Source organism: Epinephelus fuscoguttatus, linkage group LG15 (assembly GCF_011397635.1).
Source record: "Epinephelus fuscoguttatus linkage group LG15, E.fuscoguttatus.final_Chr_v1".
Lineage (NCBI taxonomy): Eukaryota > Metazoa > Chordata > Actinopteri > Perciformes > Serranidae > Epinephelus > Epinephelus fuscoguttatus.
Genome location: NC_064766.1, coordinates 23,217,246 through 23,239,028, shown reverse-complemented (window position 1 = coordinate 23,239,028; position 21,783 = coordinate 23,217,246). Strand labels below are relative to the sequence as shown.

At 41.7% G+C, this 21,783-nt stretch overlaps 1 protein-coding gene across 1 annotated transcript in view; it reads right to left on the bottom strand.

The window, feature by feature from the left end:
• The window catches only part of LOC125901590 (ubiquitin carboxyl-terminal hydrolase 37-like), a 311,232-nt gene extending 289,775 nt beyond the window's left edge, over positions 1–21,457 (bottom strand). Inside the window, exon 1 of the mRNA XM_049597312.1 lies at positions 21,053–21,457. The gene's annotated coding sequence lies outside the window, so the exon portion shown is untranslated. The remainder of the gene's footprint in view (positions 1–21,052) is intronic.
• Between the last annotated feature and the right edge of the window lie 326 nt (positions 21,458–21,783).

Sequence of the window (21,783 nt, the reverse complement as noted above, 5' to 3'; positions counted from 1 at the left end):
AGAAACGTCCGCAGTCATTCGGGCTTCCATAGTCGAGCGCACTTCCACGTTGTAGTTTCCTGTAAAAATCCCCGCGATGTGAAAAATACATGCCGAGCAGTCTTTTGTGTGACACTGGTGCGTGGAGCGGAGTCCGCGCGGTTGTAAAATCTGAGCTTTGCGCGCACAGGGCTTGTGGACGTCCGCTTTTAGTCTGGGCGGACCTCCGGTTCAAGACGGAGTACCGAACCGAATTGGTATTACTGAGAACCAACCCAGCTCTATCAAACAGTACAGCTGCCTAAAAGGTGCTTGAACTGATACTTCTAAAAAATAAAGCACAAGTAGAACAGTTTAAACAGCATGGTGGTACGGTGGTTAGCATTGTCACCTTACAGCAAGAGGAGCCCTTCTGTGTGGAGTTTGCAAGCTCTCCCCGTGTCAGCGTGGGGTTTCTCCAGGTCAATATGGTCTTGTCTGACCAAACTCTCATTACTAGGACAATCAATGGTGTTACTTTAATTATTTTTCAAACTGCTGAAAACAGCAATTGTTGTTGTTCAGCATCTCTGTGACGATTTGTCTCTGTGTTATCTGTCTCGCCCCTTCTCCACTGTGACTGGACGGTCGATGACACTGACAAGCGCAGTGTTTTACCCAAAGTTCAACATTTTTCAACTCCGTTTTTAATTGGAAAAAGAGAGAAATGATCACAGAGGACAGTCAGTGTTGGATTTATCACTGTGGATTTATTTTACTAAGTCTCCAAAAAGACACGGCAGTTCAAGGCTGGACTGCAAAGCTTCTGAAAGGGATACCACCACACCGAGCCCTCATTTGAGCAGCAGGATGACTAACATTAGCTTCTGTGCTAAATATAATAAGTCTCTCTTTCACATGCAGTGTTACAGAGATATTTAACTTTAGTAAAATTATGTTGGATATGACATCATCAACTCCAAATTATAGTGTCCAGTATGTCAGATTTTTCTCATCGGTCCTGTTCAATGTTTACTGTTGAGACAGATGTGCGTACACAGCTCAGGTGGACACTCCCAGCATCAGTGCACAATTTATTTTCAGATAATATTACACTGGAGATCACGTTTATCTTTCACTTGAGGCCTCGAGTTAACTTGCCCTGGGCGAGTGTTGATGCCCAGCTCTCTGACAGGAAATAATGCTTTGGTAGACACACAACACTACCATGTAGAGCACAGTCAGTGCACTGTGGCCTAGAGTTAACCTAAGAGTTAAGAGGTAGCGTGCAGAATCCCCCCCCCCCCCCCATCAATCAATCGATTGGTTGAAGAGCAAGTAGAATTTCAGTCGACCAAAATTTTCTTTGGTTGATTACAGCCCTCCTAATAGCAGCAAAATAAATTTTAAGTTGGGATCAATAAGTGTCTTCTAGACTGAGGACAGACTCAGCAGCCAGACGTTCCTTCATTATCTGCTGTGTACTTTAAGCGTACTTGCATTGCACTGCTATGCTTAACTTCATACTCTCTGCTGCGGGCACTGCAGCCTCACTGTCACGCATCACCGTCACACATGTGTACTCTGTCTCCATATTGGCACTGGGTTTCAGTACCCAACCCTGTGTAGGAGTAATTCTCCTGCCTACGCCTCACTCTTACTGTTTATCTGTTCATTTCAGTCCTCAGGTGTGTGACTCAGGCAGTCGTCAACAGATGCCAGGCAATTAGATAACAATTTGGCCCACTGAATTGATTCTTGAAGTGAAGCGGTGGAGCACTCACCTCTGAGGTTTAAATATAAAATAAATAGCATGATGACCTGCTTCTGAATCATTCCTGCCTCTAAATAACTGTACGGCCCCTAAAACTCATTCAGTCAACATTTCTTTAAAGCTCCACGCTGTATTCTGTCCATTTAACTACAGGCTGCGGGGACAGATGGTTGAAATCTTCCTCAATTGAGAGAGATCCGTAAGTATTCAGTGCCGTGATTACAGGCACTCAAGTCAAGGGCATTTACAGAGAAAAAATAGTCATCAGCTGTTGTGAATGCATAGAGTTGTAATTTTGCCCTGTCTGCCGAGGGAATGAAACCAATTACCTATATGCTGGTAGTTCTGTCAGAAAAGACGGACAGCTTGTTCACAGGCTGACCTATTCTTCCTTTTCTCTGTGTGATCTTTATTACTGCATGAAGTGAAGCAGTATGGGCACATTTATTATTGCTTTTGGCAGAATCTAGCAGAATGGATCCAACTTCAACTTGGGTGCAGTAATACGTTTATATATTACTTGAGAACACTGAGTGAAATGTTGCTGTGGTCAGCCCAGAGTCCCTGTGATTTACATTCATATTAGATGATTCTGGATCCACGATATTCACCCAGTGCCCTCTTTTAGGTTTTGTATGTAAATGGAAAAAGTATGTCATGGTGATGGATGGGAGGGTGGCACCAAGGTGGTAGACCAGGGTTCACGTACCATCACAGATCAAATATATATATATATATATATATATATATATATATATATATACAGTACAGGCCAAAAGTTTGGACACACCTTCTCATTCAATGCGTTTTCTTTATTTTCATGACTATTTACATTGTAGATTCTCACTGAAGGCATCAAAACTATGAATGAACACATGTGGAGTTATGTACTTAACAAAAAAAGGTGAAATAACTGAAAACATGTTTTATATTCTAGTTTCTTCAAAATAGCCACCCTTTGCTCTGATTACTGCTTTGCACACTCTTGGCATTCTCTGGATGAGCTTCAAGAGGTAGTCACCTGAAATGGTTTTCCAACAGTCTTGAAGGAGTTCCCAGAGGTGTTTAGCACTTGTTGGCCCCTTTGCCTTCACTCTGCGGTCCAGCTCACCCCAAACCATCTCGATTGGGTTCAGGTCCGGTGACTGTGGAGGCCAGGTCATCTGCCGCAGCACTCCATCACTCTCCTTCTTGGTCAAATAGCCCTTACACAGCCTGGAGGTGTGTTTGGGGTCATTGTCCTGTTGAAAAATAAATGATCGTCCAACTAAACGCAAACCGGATGGGATGGCATGTCGCTGCAGGATGCTGTGGTAGCCATGCTGGTTCAGTGTGCCTTCAATTTTGAATAAATCCCCAACAGTGTCACCAGCAAAACACCCCCCACACCATCACACCTCCTCCTCCATGCTTCACAGTGGGAACCAGGCATGTGGAATCCATCCGATCACCTTTTCTGCGTCTCACAAAGACACGGTGGTTGGAACCAAAGATCTCAAATTTGGACTCATCAGACCAAAGCACAGATTTCCACTGGTCTAATGTCCATTCCTTGTGTTTCTTGGCCCAAACAAATCTCTTCTGCTTGTTGCCTCTCCTTAGCAGTGGTTTCCTAGCAGCTATTTGACCATGAAGGCCTGATTCGCAGTCTCCTCTTAACAGTTGTTCTAGAGATGGGTCTGCTGCTAGAACTCTGTGTGGCATTCATCTGGTCTCTGATCTGAGCTGCTGTTAACTTGCCATTTCTGAGGCTGGTGACTGGGATGAACTTATCCTCAGAAGCAGAGGTGACTCTTGGTCTTCCTTTCCTGGGTCAGTCCTCATGTGTGCCAGTTTCGTTGTAGCGCTTGATGGTTTTTGCGACTCCACTTGGGGACACATTTAAAGTTTTTGCAATTTTCCGGACTGACTGACCTTCATTTCTTAAAGTAATGATGGCCACTCGTTTTTCTTTAGTTAGCTGATTGGTTCTTGCCATAATATGAATTTTAACAGTTGTCCAATAGGGCTGTCGGCTGTGTATTAACCTGACTTCTGCACAACACAACTGATGGTCCCAACCCCATTGATAAAGCAAGAAATTCCACTAATTAACCCTGATAAGGCACACCTGTGAAGTGGAAACCATTTCAGGTGACTACCTCTTGAAGCTCATGGAGAGAATGCCAAGAGTGTGCAAAGCAGTAATCAGAGCAAAGGGTGGCTATTTTGAAGAAACTAGAATATAAAACATGTTTTCAGTTATTTCACCTTTTATTGTTAAGTACATAACTCCACATGTGTTCATTCATAGTTTTGATGCCTTCAGTGAGAATCTACAATGTAAATAGTCATGAAAATAAAGAAAACGCATTGAATGAGAAGGTGTGTCCAAACTTTTGGCCTGTACTGTAGATATATATATATATATATATATATATATATATATACACATACATATATATATACACATACACATATATATATATATATATATATATACACACATACATATATATATATATATACACACATACATATATATACACACATATATATATATACAATTATATATATATATATATATACACTTAAATATATATATATATATATATATATATATATATATATATATATATACACACACATATATATATAACTACATAACTACACTCAAACTATATTTGCCATAATAATAATAAAATTCAGCAGTCGTTTTACACTCACTGGCCACTTTATAAGGTACACCTATTCAACTGCGTGTTAACACAAATAGCTAATCAGCCAATCACGTGGCAGCAACTCAATGTATTTAGGCCTGTAGACATGGTGAAAACGACCTGCTGAAGTTCAAACTGAGCATCAGAATGGGGAAGAAAGGTGATTTAAGTGACTTGGAATGTGGCATGGTTGTTGGTGCCAGACGGGCTGGTCTGTCAGAAACTGCTGATCTACTGCGATTTTCACACACAGCCATCTCTAGGGTTTACAGAGGATGGTCCCAAAAAGAGAAAATGTCTTGTTGATGCCAGAGGTCAGAGGAGAATGGCCAGACTGGTTCAAGATGATAGAAAGGCAACAGTAACTCAAATAACCACTGCTTACAACCAAGGTGTGCAGAAGGTGCCACTCCTGTCAGCTAACAACAGGAAACTGAGGCTACAGTTCACACAGGCTCACCGTTGCCTGGTCTGATGAGTCTGGATTTCTGCTGCCACATTCAGATGGTAGGGTCAGAATTTGGAGTAAACAACATGAAAGCATGGATCCATCCTGCCTTGTATCAAGGGTTAAGGCTGGTGGTGGTGTAATGGTGTGCACCATGTCACAAAGCTCAAATCATCTCAAACTGGTTTCTTGAACATGCCAGTGAGTTCACTGTACTCCAATGGCCTCCACAGTCACCAGATCTCAGTCCAATAGAGCACCTTTGGGATGTGGTGGAACGGGAGATTCACATCATGGATGTGCAGCCGACAAATCTGCAGCAACTGTGTGATGCTATCATGTCAATATGGACCAGAATCTCTGGGGAATGTTTCCAGCACCTTGTTGAATCTATGACACCAAGAATTAAGGCATTTCTGAGGGCAAAAGGGGTCCAACCTGGTACTAGCAAGGTGTACCTTATAAAGTGGCTGGGGTCCATTTCCAGTTTTGTCAGTCCTGCCTGATTTACAAGCTTAAACCAGAGATATTTGATAAAGGAGATACCCCACCGTAGGCTTATCCAATGTTAAGAAAACGGTTACTCTTCCTGTCTCCTAAGTGGGCGTGGTTAGCTCTCCCTCCAATCAGAGCTTGTTTCAAGGTGTACCATGATGTAAAAAATGACAGTTATCATACCGTGTACATTTCAGAATCTGCGATATTGAATCAATTATAGAAATAAAACGTTTGTTCAACAAAAAATAAGGGTCGTCCTGACTGATATTAATATAAAGCCTGTAAAACCATGAAACCGCAATATTTTCTACTACACTTATTGTACCGTGAAAATCTCATACTGTTGCAACTCTATCCAGGGGAGCATTGCTGGCTCTCTAGCTGCTGCTGGAACTACAGGCTGCACTTCCACTTTTTACATATTGCCCGCCACCCATGCCGCCACCACAGACACAAAGAGTATGGAAGTGAATCAACAGACAGACCAGTCTCTTTCTCAAACACGGACCAAAATCCACTCAAACAGTAAAACTAGGAAGTGGTGTTTTTACAAACATATTTTGGTGTCATGTTTAGCTGTAATTGCGAGAGTTTGTGAACAGGAAGTGAGTGCCATACTGTTTCCTGCACAGTGAATGCAGAGGCAGAAAAAACTGAGATTAAACGGTAAAACTAGGCAGCGCTGATCAAATATAAACAAAGATTCTGATACCGAGTTACTTATTTCTCGCCTCAAATGTTAACAGACGTGTTTTAGCTTAATGTTTAACTGTAACACATCATTTCTTGCCAGCCGACCGCCATTGTTTTCAAACGGACGTGTTCACATTATGTCAACCACCAGTGGGAGCGTTTATTGGTCTGGTGTGGTGCAGTCCATTCTGGTGGTTGTTGGTTTTTCTCCCTCTTAGACTAAAACATTCTTTTTTTCTGTTTTTTAATGTTTGCGTCTGTCTACTGAACAGACATCCCATTTTTTTTTAAGAGCCATCTTTCCAGCAGTGAAGTATTTCTGTAACCAACGTCAGAGACACTGCATGCTCTCTGCTATTGAGAAATGCTAATGACTTTTATCAGGGTGAAGTTATTTAGTTAATATGAATGTGTTTGTCATATACATATCCAATTGTTTTGTTGAATACTTAGAAATTTAATTTAGAAGAATTATATTTTACTGAATAATCACATATAGCCTTTGACACAAGCATGGTCTCAGGAAAGGACAGCAAAACTACTCAAAACATCGTTATGCTAATGAGGTCTCTGTAGGATGCTTCTCTTCATCGAGTGACCTTCCTCTCTGAACTGGACACATTCAACAAAACATAGCACAGGAAAAGGAGGGGACGCCGAGGGAGAGGAGCAGAAAGTTAATGACTAGCCTTCACAACTGACAGGGACTGTTTGTAGAAGCGAACACATGCACATATTGTAAATAAATGGATGCCAGCGGACATATCCACAAACCACCCCTTGAATCCACACACACACATACACCAGCCTCACCCTTGACATTTCTGCAGCCCCTCCATTCCATCCCATTCATTTTTCTGCTCTCCCCAAGAAAAAAAATCCAAGGAAGACATGGCTAGAGAGAATTAGACAGCGGGGAAATCAATGTGCTGTCCCTGAAGTCCAGAGGAAAAAAGGGCTGTGGCTGCTCCAAGTGGGAGAAAGAGAGCTTGTCATTTTCAGACGTTTAATTAATTTCCCAGGTCCCCGAGGCTGAAGGCTGTGGGATTTAGAGGACGGGCAGTAGTGAGGGAGGGATGGAATGAAGGAAGGTGAACAAAAGCCCTGGTGAGGTTGGTATAATGCTTCACATCTAATTTAGATGTGCCTCACCTCTGCAGGGCATGGATGTGTGAGAACTGCGCACAATGTTTGATTCATTTTAATAAAAGAAAAGGAAATAGGTAACCAGTAAACACAGTCTGTTTTCAAGGGCAACAAATACCAATTTCACTCACAGTGGGCTTCAGTCACCAATTAGCCTAAGTTGTTTCTCAAATATGCTCTTAAGAAATGTCCTAACAAAGATGTCCATCAGATTCATTAGGTGTTCTTAAACTACAGAATTATTTGCACACGTGTTCTCATAATGATGAATCCTACTGCCCTTGTAAATTAAAATGTCATAGTGAAGCTGACCTTCGACCATTTGGGTATAAAATGTCACGTCATCATTATATCCTATTATTAGACATTTGTGTGAAATTTTATCATGATTAGTGTGTGAATTCTTGAGTGATGGCCTAAAGCATGTTCTGTGAAGTCAAAATGACTTTGACCACCAAATTCTACTCAGGGCATTCTTGGGTCAAAGTGGACGTTTGTGCCAAATTTGAGGACATTCCCTCAAGGCCTTCCTGAGATATCACATTCACAAGACTGAGACAGATGCAAGGTCACAGTGTCCGTGACCTTTGACTACCAAAATCTAATGAGTCCAACTAAATGTTTCATCAAATTTGAAGCAAATCCATCAAGGCATTTGTGAGACATCACAATCACAAGAATCGGACAATCCGAAAACATATTGCCTCTGGCCACGGCTATCCCCAGTGTGGACGCATAACAAAAAAAAACTTCAACAGTTCTTAAGTGGAGGTACTTATAGCGTCACGGGATGCTAAAAATGTACGTTAATCAACTACCTGACCCGCAAACCCCAAACTTTATACATTACAGTAGCACAACTGTCAGAACTGAGGACAGAGACAAGGGTCACTGTGCTTTTCAAGGTGTGTGTTTGTGTTTCAGAGTGACAAAGAGAGTGGGAGAGAAGTTATCAATAACTTAGTCGGAACACTGCCTTGTAACTTTCTGACCTGTCCACCACAACCTGTCTTATTTTCTAGCAAGATTAATCACTAATTATTAGACGGCATGGGTTCCTTTGACATAACTGATGTGAATGTAAATGTGAGTGTAGTGTTTATTTAAAAAAAAAACTCTCACACAACTCACGCAGTATAATCCAAGTCTCATACCACACACTTGTATCTACCTTGTATCTGTCTGACTCACCCCCCTCTCTTCATTAATTCAAGTCCAAGGACTTTAGATTAATTAGAGTGACCAATACTTTCACAATTCCCTGTGCCTCACATAACGACACAATTGAGGCTCCTGTCCACTAACTCTTTCTGATTAGACACTGAGAGCAAGAGCGCTAATTTAGTATGAAGCAATCTGAAGGAAACACCTAAAATACAGCCACACTGTGTGAACGCGGATCAATAATCCATTTACATACAGATCAAGGTACAGCAATAAACACAGCCATATTTTCCCCTTCCACATCACTGTAAGTCATTTTCCCTTCATGGGGACCCATCATTAAGCTGCCACAGCAGGCTGTATGACCTTGTTAGCGCTGTATGTAGCAGTCTCTTGCTACATTTACACTGAACAAAAATATAAACGCACCACTTTTGTTTTTGCTCCCATTTTTCATGAGCTGAACTCAAAGATCTAAAACATTTTCTATCCACACTAAAGACCATTTCCTCACAAATATTGCTCACAAATCTGTCTAAATCTGTGTTAGTGAGCACTTCTCCTTTGCCGAGATAATCCATCCCACCTCACAGGTGTCGCATATCAAGATGCTGATCAGACAGCATGAATATTGCACAGGTGTGCCTTAGGCTGGCTACAATAAAAGGCCACTCTGAAATGTGCAGTTTTGCTTTATGGGGGGGGGGGGGGGGTCAGAAAACCAGTCAGTATCTGGTGTGACCACCGTTTGCCTCACACAGTGCAACGCATCTCCTTCACATAGAGTTGATCAGGTTGTTGATTGTGGCCTGTGGAATGTTGGTCCACTCCTCTTCAATGGCTGCGCGCAGTTGCTGGATATTGGCAGGAACTGGAACATGCTGTCGTATACGCCGATCCAGAGCATCCCAAACATGCTCAATGGGTGACATGTCCGGTGAGTATGCTGGCCATGTAAGAACTGGGATGTTTTCAGCTTCCAGGAATTGTGTACAGATCCTTGCAACATGGGGCCGTGCATTATCATGCTGCAACATGAGGTGATGGTCGTGGATGAATGGCACAACAATGGGCCTCAGGATCTCGTCACAGTATCTCTGTACATTCAAAATGCCATCAATAAAATGCACCTGTGTTCGTTGTCCATAACATACGCCTGCCCATACCATAACCCCACCGCCACCATGGGCCACTCGATCCACAGTGTTGACATCAGCAAACCGCCCCCCCCACACGACGCCACACATGCTGTCTGCCATCTGCCCTGAACAGTGAAAACTGGGATTCATCCATGAAGAGAACACCTCTCCAACGTGCCAGACGCCATCGAATGTGAGCATTTGCCCACTCAAATCGTTTACGACGACAAACTGCAGTCAGGTCGAGACCCCGATGAGGACGACGAGCATGCAGATGAGCTTCCCTGAGACGGTTTCTGACAGTTTGTGCAGAAATTCTTTGGTTATGCAAACCGATTGTTGCAGCAGCTGTCCGGGTGGTTGGTCTCAGATGATCTTGGAGGTGAACATGCTGGATGTGGAGGTCCTGGGCTGGTGTGGTTACACGTGGTCTGTAGTTGTGAGGCCGGTTGGATGTACTGCCAAACTGTCTGAAACGCCTTTGGAGACGGCTTCTGGTAGAGAAATGAACATTCAATTCACAGGCAACAGCTCTGGTGGACATTCCTGCAGTCAGCATGCCAATTGCACGCTCCCTCAAAACTTGCGACATCTGTGGCATTGTGCGGTGTGATAAAACTGCACATTTCAGAGTGGCCTTTTATTGTGGCCAGGCACACCTGTGCAATAATCATGTTGTCTAATCAGCATCTTGATATGCCACACCTGTGAGGTGGGATGGATTATTGCGGCAAAGGAGAAGTGCTCACTAACACAGATTTAGACAGATTTGTGAACAGTATTTGTGAGGAAATGGTCTTTAGTGTGGATAGAAAATGTTTTAGATCTTTGAGTTCAGCTCATGAAAAATGGGAGCAAAAACAAAAGTGGTGCGTTTATATTTTTGTTCAGTGTATATGGATGCTTAACACATGTTTAAGATACGTTTTATATAAATGCTACTTGTTATAATGAATCACAATGCCTGACGAAGATCTCTGTCAGATTGAAACTTTGCACAATTAAAAGTGCTGGAAGTTTTTAATGCAGTGAACCAATCTTTTGTCTGATTTTTGCCTTAGTTTGATTATTTAAATCCAGTATCTATAAAAGTTTTTTGGATGTTAGCTAGGGATGGGCAAACGATCAAAATTCCTTATTCGATCATCAAAAAAATTAACGATCAATTATCGATTAATTGATAAGCGAGTATTTCAAAAGAGAGAAGACAAAAGAGTGCAGTGCAGACTGTCGCCTCAAGAGAGCGCAACTGCCCCAGTTTTGAGCTTTAACCCCCCAGGCCAAAGAGGAAGAATGGCGTGCATGCGCAGTTCACCCCTGGGTGTTTACAACTGTTGCTAGCCAGAGTTACAGGCTTCAGTTTTCAGCAAAACCTCCATCTTTCAATGGCGTAGTGTTTTCAGAGGCCTCAAGGGAAGCCGCCGAGGCTTTGGAGAGCGAGGAGAGCCTCCGTCTGTTTCTGATTTTTTGCCTGGCATAGGTCCGGCGGGGTCTCGTAGGCCTGTCGAGCTGCTGTGCTCGCCGGGCGGAAGGGTCTCGTTGGCACGGCGACTCACCGGGCGGGGGGTCTCATTGGCACAGCAGCTCGCCGAACCTATGCCAGGCATTGTAGGGGACTATCGATCAAAATTATTTGTGATCGATCAAAAGCCTTAACAATCAATCATCGATAATCAAAAATTGATGCCCATCCCTAATGTTAGCACCATACACCTTGTTTATAATGAATCATTAAAAGGTATAGTTTGGATTTTTTTGAAGCAGGGCTGTATGAGGTACTTATTCATAGTGTATTACTTTCAGTAGATGCCGATTAGCACACTCCCAGTTTAGAGACAACAAATGGAAGACAATTTTAAAAACTGAGTGATTATGACAGCGGCAATGAAATGCCGTTCACTGTGGAGACAAAAGGATATCTTTATGATTTAGAGTATAGAGAAGAAGAACTTTCAAGGAGGAAACCCGAACGAGCTGAAAAAGAGAGAGGGGGAATTAAAGGCCAAGACGGAGCACAAGCTAACTATGAACTATGAACAGTAAATCCCTGCTCCCCGACCCAGAGAGCTACTCCTGCCATGAGTGGGTCTTGGTTAAACACAACTTCAGGATCTTTCTTAATGAGAGGATGCCACCACTTCTCACTTTACTGGTTGTTTGGTAAGACCTGTTTGTAGGTATTAACTGTTATGTTGCTTGATGGCTGGGCACAGCAGTGCTCTTCAGCGAGTATCTCTCGCTTATTTGGCGGTGGTTTTACATAATCCTCGAGAGAAATGTTGGATGCAAACGCCAAGTGGTCTCAGTCTTGCAGGTGGAGTGTTGATGTCTATATTCAGTGCAACCAGGCACAACTGTTTTCATTTTTTTTTAGTTTGAACAGCCCAGAAGAAAACTGAAGTTTTGTTTCAGTCAGATTGTGCAGTGAAATACAGTGCACGGCACAGGTGCGCATATGCGTAGGAACACGGAGGTTCTATGGTTGAGAAAATTTAGTGCCAATGGAAAGGGCTGTCTGGAAAGAGGTTAATATTAGGGATGTACCAATCCAGCTTTTTCACTTCCGATCTGATACCGATATTACAGCCTTGAGTTTTGGCCGATACCGATCCGATCCAAGCACGTATTATACATATTCACTTATTTTGTTGTCAGTCATATTAGAAAAGGTTTGATCAAGCAAAGAACAACTACTTAATCAGGTTAGTTAGAATGATCCACAACAGTTGGTATGAGAAACTGACCTGTTTATTGTTAACAGGGTTACATAAACAAACTTTAAACTTGAACATTAACATTAAATAAAAAATATAGCTGGTTTAAAATGTCTAAATGTCTAACAATGAAATTAAAATAGCAGCAAGACTCCACACACTTGTGCTTTGGCCCCCTAATAAATAAAAAAAAGATTAACACCACGAGACATTGTTGGCATTTAACAAACAACGCAGCCTTTCCTTTTCAGTTATTTTAGTAGTGTTTTTGTAGTCCATCCATGGCTCCAATTTCACTAATTGTGCCCAAAACAATGCCATCAGTGCTCTTTACTTAAACAGTAAGAGTGTAAACCAAATAAAAATATCACTCTCAAAAAACCAGAGCAGAAAACAGTCAGTTAACTAAATTGACCGCTACTCTTCGTCTGCCGTCTGCATGCTGGCCTGGTGGATTGATAGTAAAAGCTGGAGCGGATCACTGGAATGGACTGCTTGAATCGCGTCGCGCTGGGCTGGCACGGAATCCGTGAAAAACTGGATCAGAGTTCATGGATCAGCATTTTTCCATGCAGTCCAATCCGATGCCCGTTTTTTGCTAATATCGGCGGCCGATACCAATCCGAATATCGGATCGGGACATCCCTAGTTAATATACTCTTAAAATGGGATCTATGTAGACTGATGTTGATTTTTTTTTTAGGGCAGGCCTTTTTTAAGTGGCTAAAATAAGTTTTGCTGCTAACCCCTATTCACAGCAGTACATTACTTAGTTTCCATGGCAATACTCCTGCGTGCTTCTCCAAACTGGGGGTTTGTTGACTGACATCTACTGGAAGTAATAAACTGACTATGGATAAGTACTTCACACAATCCCATCCATCCATCCATTTTCATCCGCTTATTCAGGGCCAGGTAACAGGGGCAGCAGGCTGAGCAAAGTATTCCAGACGTCCCTCTCCCCAGCAACGCTTTCCAGCTCCTCCTGGAAGAACCCGAGGTGTTCTCAGGCCGGATGAGATAAACAATCTCTCCAGCTTGTTCCGCAGGGCTTCCTACCAGTTGGATTTGCCTGGAAATTCTCAAACAGAAAGTGCCCACGAAGATCCTGATCAGATGCCCAAACCATGGGCCACCTTTGACGCTAAGGAGCAGCAGCTCCACTCTGAGCTCCCTCCTTATGTCTGAGTTTCTCACCCTATCTCTCCCCATCTATCAGAGGAAACTCATGTCAGCCACTTGTATCTGCAATCTTATTCTTTTGGTCACTACCCAGAGCTCATGATCATAGCTGAGGGCTGAGACACAGATGGCGCTAGTATATCGAAAGCTTTGCCCTCTGGCTCAGCTCCCTCTTCATCACAAAAGTCCAGTGCAGTGCTCGCATCATTGCTGACGCTGCACCCAACTGCCTATACATTTTACCATCACTCCTCAACAACACCACAGGATACTTCATCCAAATCCAAACTATCCCTTTAACATGCATGTTAAAGGATTTGATAAGGACATGTTGACATTTTGTTTTACAGATCTGTGTTGAAGGATACAGAGTATGTTAATTGTTTTCACTGGTATCCAGCTATCTACTCCTGCTTTATGGAGCGCTGCCTTGTTCTCCTCCGGGAGGCTGAATGACTGGCACAGCGAGTGTTATGAATGGACTGAGAAATTGGAAGTAAATAAAAGCTGCTTGCATGCCGTACCTCTGTTCTGTAACCCTGCAGAGTGGAGGGTGGATGCCTGTGGAGCTGAAATATGGAGCTGTCAGGGAGAGGACACAGTGACCCAGCCAGGGAGTGTGGTGGAGCTGTGGCTGAATTGGTTTTGACTGCCTTGTGCCTAATATGTCCTGTTGTTCCATCTCACCCTGAATTAAACTGTAGCTTGATCACTTTCTGGAATAAACAACCATCATGGCTGAACAAATAACAACTGGACTGCCGATAAAGAAAATCCATCTACAGGAGACCCAGAAAGGATGTCTCACACTTTTTAATTGAGAACTGAACTCTGGGAAGTGAAGTGCCAAAACACAGACTACTGCACCCCCTTCAACAAGTAATGACTTCCTCAAAGTTACTACAATACGCTGTGCTCCTCTAACAAATAAACCTTAAGTTGAACCTGTCAATTATGCATTGTGACTATATGGCCCCTAATTCAACTTTATCCTGTTCCCAAACTTCACTGTGTGCCAGCACTCAGACACAAAAAATATTTGGGAAGAGGTGATAAGCTTTGCCTACTTGAACAACTACGCATGAGCTGTCCTTAATACTGTTCTGAGGAATGAATATTACTGTACAGTGGTCCCTTAAGACAAAACACATAATAAAGGTGAAAGCAAACACTTTCAGGGAAATGCTGCAGATTTCTCTCAATCTGTTCTTTTCTTTTCTTTTAATATTTTAATCCTGTATTAGTATTTATTTAACAGCAGAGGGAAACAGTCAGGCCTCTCTAACCAACCCACACGTTCTTGTTTGTTTAATACACACAAAAAATAATGGTGTTATATAATGGTCTTGTCATTACCAGGGAATGCACTTGTATAGCGCCTTTCTAGTCTTCTGACAACTCAAAGCACTTACACTACGTCACATTCACCCATTCACACACTGGTGGCTGAGGCTACGATGCATGGTGCCACATGCCACTCAGTAACCATTCACACACACTCACACACCGATGGAACAGCCATTGCGAGCAATTTGGGGTTCAGTATCTTGCCCAAGGATCAAACGGCTGATCTTCTGATTAGTGGACGACCCGCTCTACCTCAGAAAATATGAAAATTATACTGTCAAAATATTATAACAAAAATATGAACAACATGACAGTTTCAGCTGTTACATTATGAGTTATTTCAGCATCTGCAATTTTGATAAACACTATTTTTTATTACTTAAAAACACAACACGGGATTGGGACAGGACAGGATACAACATGACGTTTTTTCACTTTATTTTTTGTGTATTTTAAAACAACCACGATGAAGCAAGTTTTACACTAGGGCTGCAACTTTATACTTCATACTTATGTTTACTTTGATCAATATTATTTATCTCAATTATTCGTTGTTTTTCGTTTGACAAAATATTTTTTATGTACTTTTCACATTTTAAAAAAACAGAACACTTGTTCCTCACAAGAATGTATCCACCGCTGTTTTTGTTTGTTTCGTTTTTTTACAGCAGTCTTGGTACCATCACGCACTGTCATGGATGTATGATGTTGCTGGACAAGGACAGGAATTCAGTGTGGTAACATTAGCAACGATAGAATGGGTGTCATTCCATTATGACGTTATACTTCTCAGCTGTCATGCATTCATCGTTCTGCAGATTGCACATTTCTTTTAGTTGGTTTAACAAGTTATTTGTCGCTTTGCAGCACAGACACAAGTGTCACGCAGTCTTCTAAATCAGAAATACTTCCAAACAATGGATGATGGTGGTTGATGATGGATGACTTTCTTTACGCCTGACTGCAGTCGCAACTGTTGGGAAAGTTTTTCATGACGGCTCTAACGGAGTCTCTTGCAAGCCGAGGCAGTTGTTTTTTATTTGCATGAAGGTTCCAAAAAAGGGCCCCAATATACACAATGCACACTTTGAAACTACACTGTTTTTTTTGTGTTGGTGATGTGTACAAGGCTTTCAGTTCTTTCAGTTATGATGAAAACTCATTTATCATCCCACTCCCCACGCAGTCCTGTTCTACAGACCACACTCTTTAAAAAATGTGATGTGGTCATGAAATGCAGCTTTGACATTGCAGATGTCAAGAACCAACTACGCCTCCGCCAACCAATAAAGTTACAATTTACATCCATGTCTGTCCAGACTCTCATATAGCAATGACAGCAGACAACACCTAAAATATGGATGTTGCTGAAAAGACACTACAAATTCTAAAACCTATAAGCTTCACACACATCTTCAACCAGGCAGCACAGAAGATCTGTACAATCAGCACAGTTTCAAGGTGGACACCCAAGATTAGAGTCATCCATTCAGTATCTGATCAAACGTCTCCCCTTCTGTTTTTGAGATATGATGTTGAAAAGTGTTTTTGTAGAACATTATGATGTCACAGTGAAGTTGACCTTTGACCCTTTGGATATAAAATGTCATTACTTCTTCATTTTATCCTGTTAGATATTAGTGTGAAATTTGTCATAATTAGCACATATCAACTCCAGTAAATATATACACTCACTAGTCACTTTATTAGGCACACCTGTTCAACTGCTTATTAACACAAATAGCTAATCAGCTAATCATGTGACAGCAACCCAATGCTTTTAGGCATGACATGGTCAAGACGACCTGCTGAAGTTCAAACAGAGCATCAGAATGTGGAAGAAAGGTGATTTAAGTGACTAACCTTAACCTTTTGGTGTTAAACAACATGAAAGCTTGGATCCATCCTGCCTTGTATCAACAGAGCAGGCTGGTGGTGGTGGAATGGTGTGGGGGATATTTATTTCCTATTGCTGCTGACTCTGCCCATCCCTTTATGACCACAGGGTACCCATCTTCTGATGGCTACTTCCAGCAGGATAACGCACCATGTCACAAAGCTCAAATCATCTCAAACTGGTTTCTTGAACATGACAATGAGTTCACTGTACTCCAATGGCCTCCACAGTCACCAGATCTCAATCCAATAGAGCACCTTTGGGATGTGGTGGAACGGGAGATTCACATCATGGATGTGCAGCCAACAAATCTGCAGCAACTGTGTGATGCTATCATGTCAATATGGACCAAAATCTCTGAGGAATGTTTCCAGCACTTTGTTGAATCTGTGATACCAAGAATTAAGACAGTTCTGAAGACAAAAGGGGTTTAACCTGGTACTAGCAAGATGTACCTAATAAAGTGGCCGGTGAGTGTAAAACATGAATGTAGAAGAACACAGACGCATCAAAACACCTCCACCTAGCCAATTACAAATCAGACAACACAGAATTTGCTTATGCACAGCATTTTGAAGCAAGAACCAGAACAGATACAGCACCAGTTGTCATTACAACAGTTAACATGAAGAAAAACTGCCATGTTAACTTTAATGAGCGTGTCAGCCAGGTCATGCTTCACACACATAATGAAGCCCATTTTCAAGTTCAGTGCTCTGAGCCAACGGCCCTGGAAGAGATTTAAATGGATGCTGAGGAGAGCACCTTCATTGTGCTTAATTCATCTCCTAATCAGAGTAATGGCTTAATCGATGTATCAGAGCACTGAAATCAGGTAATGACGCAGTCCTCTCCAATGCAACCAGCACAGGTATTAATCAACACTGAGGTCCGATAAATCAATGATAGCACTGGCGTGTGTTTGAGTGGTGAAACTGCCTAACTACATGATAGAGTGGGAAACATCCATATGCTGTACTGCCTACTAGCCATGCATGTTTGCAGGTTGAATAATTACTCATACGAAAAATTGCAGAGGACGTTGAAATTCAGAAATGTGAATTAGAGGAGGCGAGAGTTACAGAGCAGGAGGAGTTATCAGCAGTGCTGAATGGCCAATAATAAAATGAAAGCGTAACCACAATTTGTGTGTCTGTGCATCTGAGCATATGTGTAGGTGTACATGATTGTGTCAGCTACATGAATGTGTAAAAACGCTTGCATGTGTGAGTGTGTGAGGAGTAGGTGGCAGAGGGGCACGTTGTGGCCAGGCGATAACAGCGATGAATGGCCCTGCCAGGTATCTAATGAAGCATTAGTGACAGACTGAGGGAGGACACTCTTCGCCTCCTCTGCAGCCGATGCACTCTTTCCCATTTTTCATCCGGCGTGCAGAGGGACCGGACTGAAGATAAAGGGATAAACAGAGGTGTAGAGAGCGGCGTGGAGGAGACGCTTTTCACGAGCTCTCACCTAAAGGCGGTGGAATGTTAGCTCAGCAAAAGCACAAAGAGGCGGCAAAAATTTGGCATCTCATTTATTATGTCTGTTAGCAAGGAGCGTTCGCTGAATACGCAAAATCCGGGATATATCTATGTATCAGGACTGACATTATTGGGTGTCACCTGCACATAAGAATGGAGGTTACTGAAAAAGCATGTGAGGATGTCACCAACCGGTGCAGCAGTAATGAAACACCGGAGATCGGTCCAGATAGGTACAGTATGAGTGGGGAGGTGGGCGCTGAGTTCCTCCATATATTCTCCTCCGACTACTAAATCAAATCAAACAATGGTAAGACAGAGGTCTCACCTGCTACTGTGATCCACACACTGCCTACAGAAGAAAGCTCAGGAAAGATTTTTCTTTTTGAGACAGCTGAAAATGTTTTCCATATTGTGGGAAGGTATGATGCAACTGCTTAGGATCCAGAGCATCCTAACCTTTAGGATAACTGTGTGATATACGAAAACATCTCGGCACGAGACATGAAACTTCTGGTCAAACTGCATCAAAAATATTAGAGCTAACATCCCTTAGTAAAATTTACACCATTACGACACAGATAAAAGAACAAAAAATTCAACAAGACTGTAATCACACCAATAACTTCTACCAAAATTGTAAATTCCATACAAAACCTGCCTAAATATATCAGTACCGAAACTGATATACTACCACACCAAAAGCCTTAAAATTAGGAGAATAAAGAGAACCTAAAGTTAGTTGTTTTAATTTAAAGTGGTGGTGGAAAAAATGTCAACCCCCACTCTCTCTCTCACCCCATTTCACTCTGCCCTGTTCATTAAAGGCAAAAAGCCCCCCAAAAAAATGTTAATTAAAGAAACGGTGTGTGGGATTTAGGATCGCAGATTGCAGCTAGTTGCAAAGTGTGAACTCCCAGTTAGGATTCCTACAGTGTTTATTGTTACAGAGGTTACTACCAGGAGTCGAATTATCCAGAGGTGTCTCCCTCTGTGATTTAACCCTTTGAAACCTCAGTAAATTGGCTTGATTTCCTTTAAAAGCATGGGTAGAAAGCATGAGCAACAAAAGAAGAAATAACTTATGAAGAAATTAGTAAAGATAGAAAATTAAAAACAATTGTAAACAGTCATTTGATCTGTCAGGCTGGAGACATTTTGCAGTAATGTGACTGAAAATATTTAAGACCCATTGAATCTGAAATTAAGACAATTCAAGACTTTTTAAGGACCTGTAGACACCCTGAAAGAACACATGACTATTATATTCAATTTCTGCCAATATATCCCCCTAAATCCTACACATTGGACCTTTAAATGAAAAAAGGTACAAAAGTCAAATAAAGGTATTAGTACAAAGTAAAGAATGTCCCACTGCAGAATAATGTATTATTGAATTATAATTATTAATGCGTTAATGTTTACTTGTTATCACTTCAGTGTTGCAGCTGGTCAAATTGGGGTAAACTGAACTACTTTATATACTGCAAGCTCATAGATTTCCCCTCTTATCTTAACCTACAATAATAATACATCATATTTTATGTGTTATTTATATTTTATTAAATTTTATCATACGTGCTATAATGGAAATTCTGCCACTCAGCCTGTCTGATTATTGTTATATCTTGCTTTTGTTTTTAACTGCTTACAATCAGTAACTCAGGTGCAATATCCATATTGTTAAATTATGTAACAGCTATACTTCCATCAGTCAATAATGTGAAATCAGTATAGACTTCTCTTTTGTTTTTGTTTTTCAGTACAGTATAGTAGACATGTATATGTTTATTTTTGATAATCTGCATGGAGCACATCCACCTCAAGGCCACAATACATCAGCTACACTGCCTGTTTCTCCCCTGTTTTCTTTTTTATTTGTTTGTTTATTTGTTTGTTTTTCCTCCTTCTTCTCCGCATGCACTGTCACTATATAACTCAGGACTTAAGCACCTGCCCCCTCCCCCTTGCTTGTTTCCTTACTTTCCCCCTGACACACTTTGGTGTATCACGGCCCTCTCTGACTCATATTAGGAAGTTTTTCCAATAAAGGCTGTTAGGCTAGTCTCCAGGGAGGGTGGGTGACGGTCACAACCAAGCATTATGGGTATAAAATACTTGACTGCAAGATTAACAGTGCATCAATCTTCACAAGAAGCTTACACCCTTTAGTGGCGCTAAGCTATGAAGACCAATGCAGACAAGTATAGAAAAAAAGAAAAAAGAAAAAAAAATGTGAAATCAGCCATTCAGTCTGTGTCTTTATTATATTCTGCTTCTTTTTGAAGACTTCCTTATCATATTGCTTTGTATTTTTATACTGTTTGATAATTGTTCTGCTCTTTGCTTTTGTACAGTTTACTTACTTTGCATTGCATTTTACTTATTTTATTCTTTTTTCTATTGATGCTTGTTGTTTGCACAATCCCTTTGCTGCTGTAATGCTCCAAATTTCCCTGCTGTGGAACAAATAAAGGATTCTCTTATCTTATCTTAATGTGAATCTGCAAAATAATTAGTTATCAATGCAATGTAGTGGAGTAAAAAGTACAAGTATAGAGTAGCAGAAAATGTACCAATATCTCAAAACTGTGCTTAACTACATTACTCGAGTAAATGTACTTAGTTACTTCCCACCACTGACCTTTAGCGAAGGCCACAAACAAGTACACAGGGCCAAGTGAGTTATTAAGAATATAAATATATGACACTAACAGTTTAATCCAGACAAAGAAGGAGCATAAGAGCAATTTATCACAAGCTTCAGCAATAATCACACAGACATTCAGCCACGGCGGGCCGAGGAGCCAGCAGGGAGAGGAAGAGGAGGAGGAAAAGGAGGAGGAAGAAGAAGAAGAAGAAGAAGAAGAAGAAGAAGAAGAAGAAGGTGTATTTAAGTCATCACCTACCGGTTTCTGAGGAGGAAGCTCCAAGGATGTATACAGTGTCCTTAATGGCCGCAGAGTCCCATAGTAACCACATTACCACTGGACTGAAAAAGAATACTACTACTTATATCCCCCTCTTCCTCAAACGTTAACAGTCCGCCATTTTAGAGTCCATTTTCACAGTCACGTCTCTTAACTTTAGGCCTCCCGTCCGACTCTCCTCTTCAGCCCGGGTACCTTTGTGAGGCTGTTTTCACCAAAACTCCAGACAGCCATGTTACTATTACAGCTGCTAGCTAACTGGTCTTTAAACTGTTTGGTGGCTGTTAACAGTAGCAACACTAGAAAACTAAGCAAATTCTCCGGGTTGTTTAATTTGAACGAGTTTGCGAACTTTCTGCTCCGTTAGCTGGCATCCATCTTCTTCTTCTTCTTCTTCACTGACAGGTGTGCTGTAGGATGACGTAGACACACGTGATTGGCTGAAACGCACCAGTTCGTTAATTGAAGGCTAGATGGGATTGCTTCATCCGCCAGGTGCAATACCCTGTTTCACCACACAAACTAGAGGACAGAGAATGCAATTCAGGAGGGCGCTGTTTTACCAAGTTGAAGGAACCCAATAAAGAAAAGGGATTGTTTTAACCTTTATTTAATCAGGGCTGTGGTTACAAAGCCTCAACACTAATTGCGCCTAGTAAAATTCTAAGAAAATCCTTAGCATCATTGTAACAGGGTCAATTATACAGCAG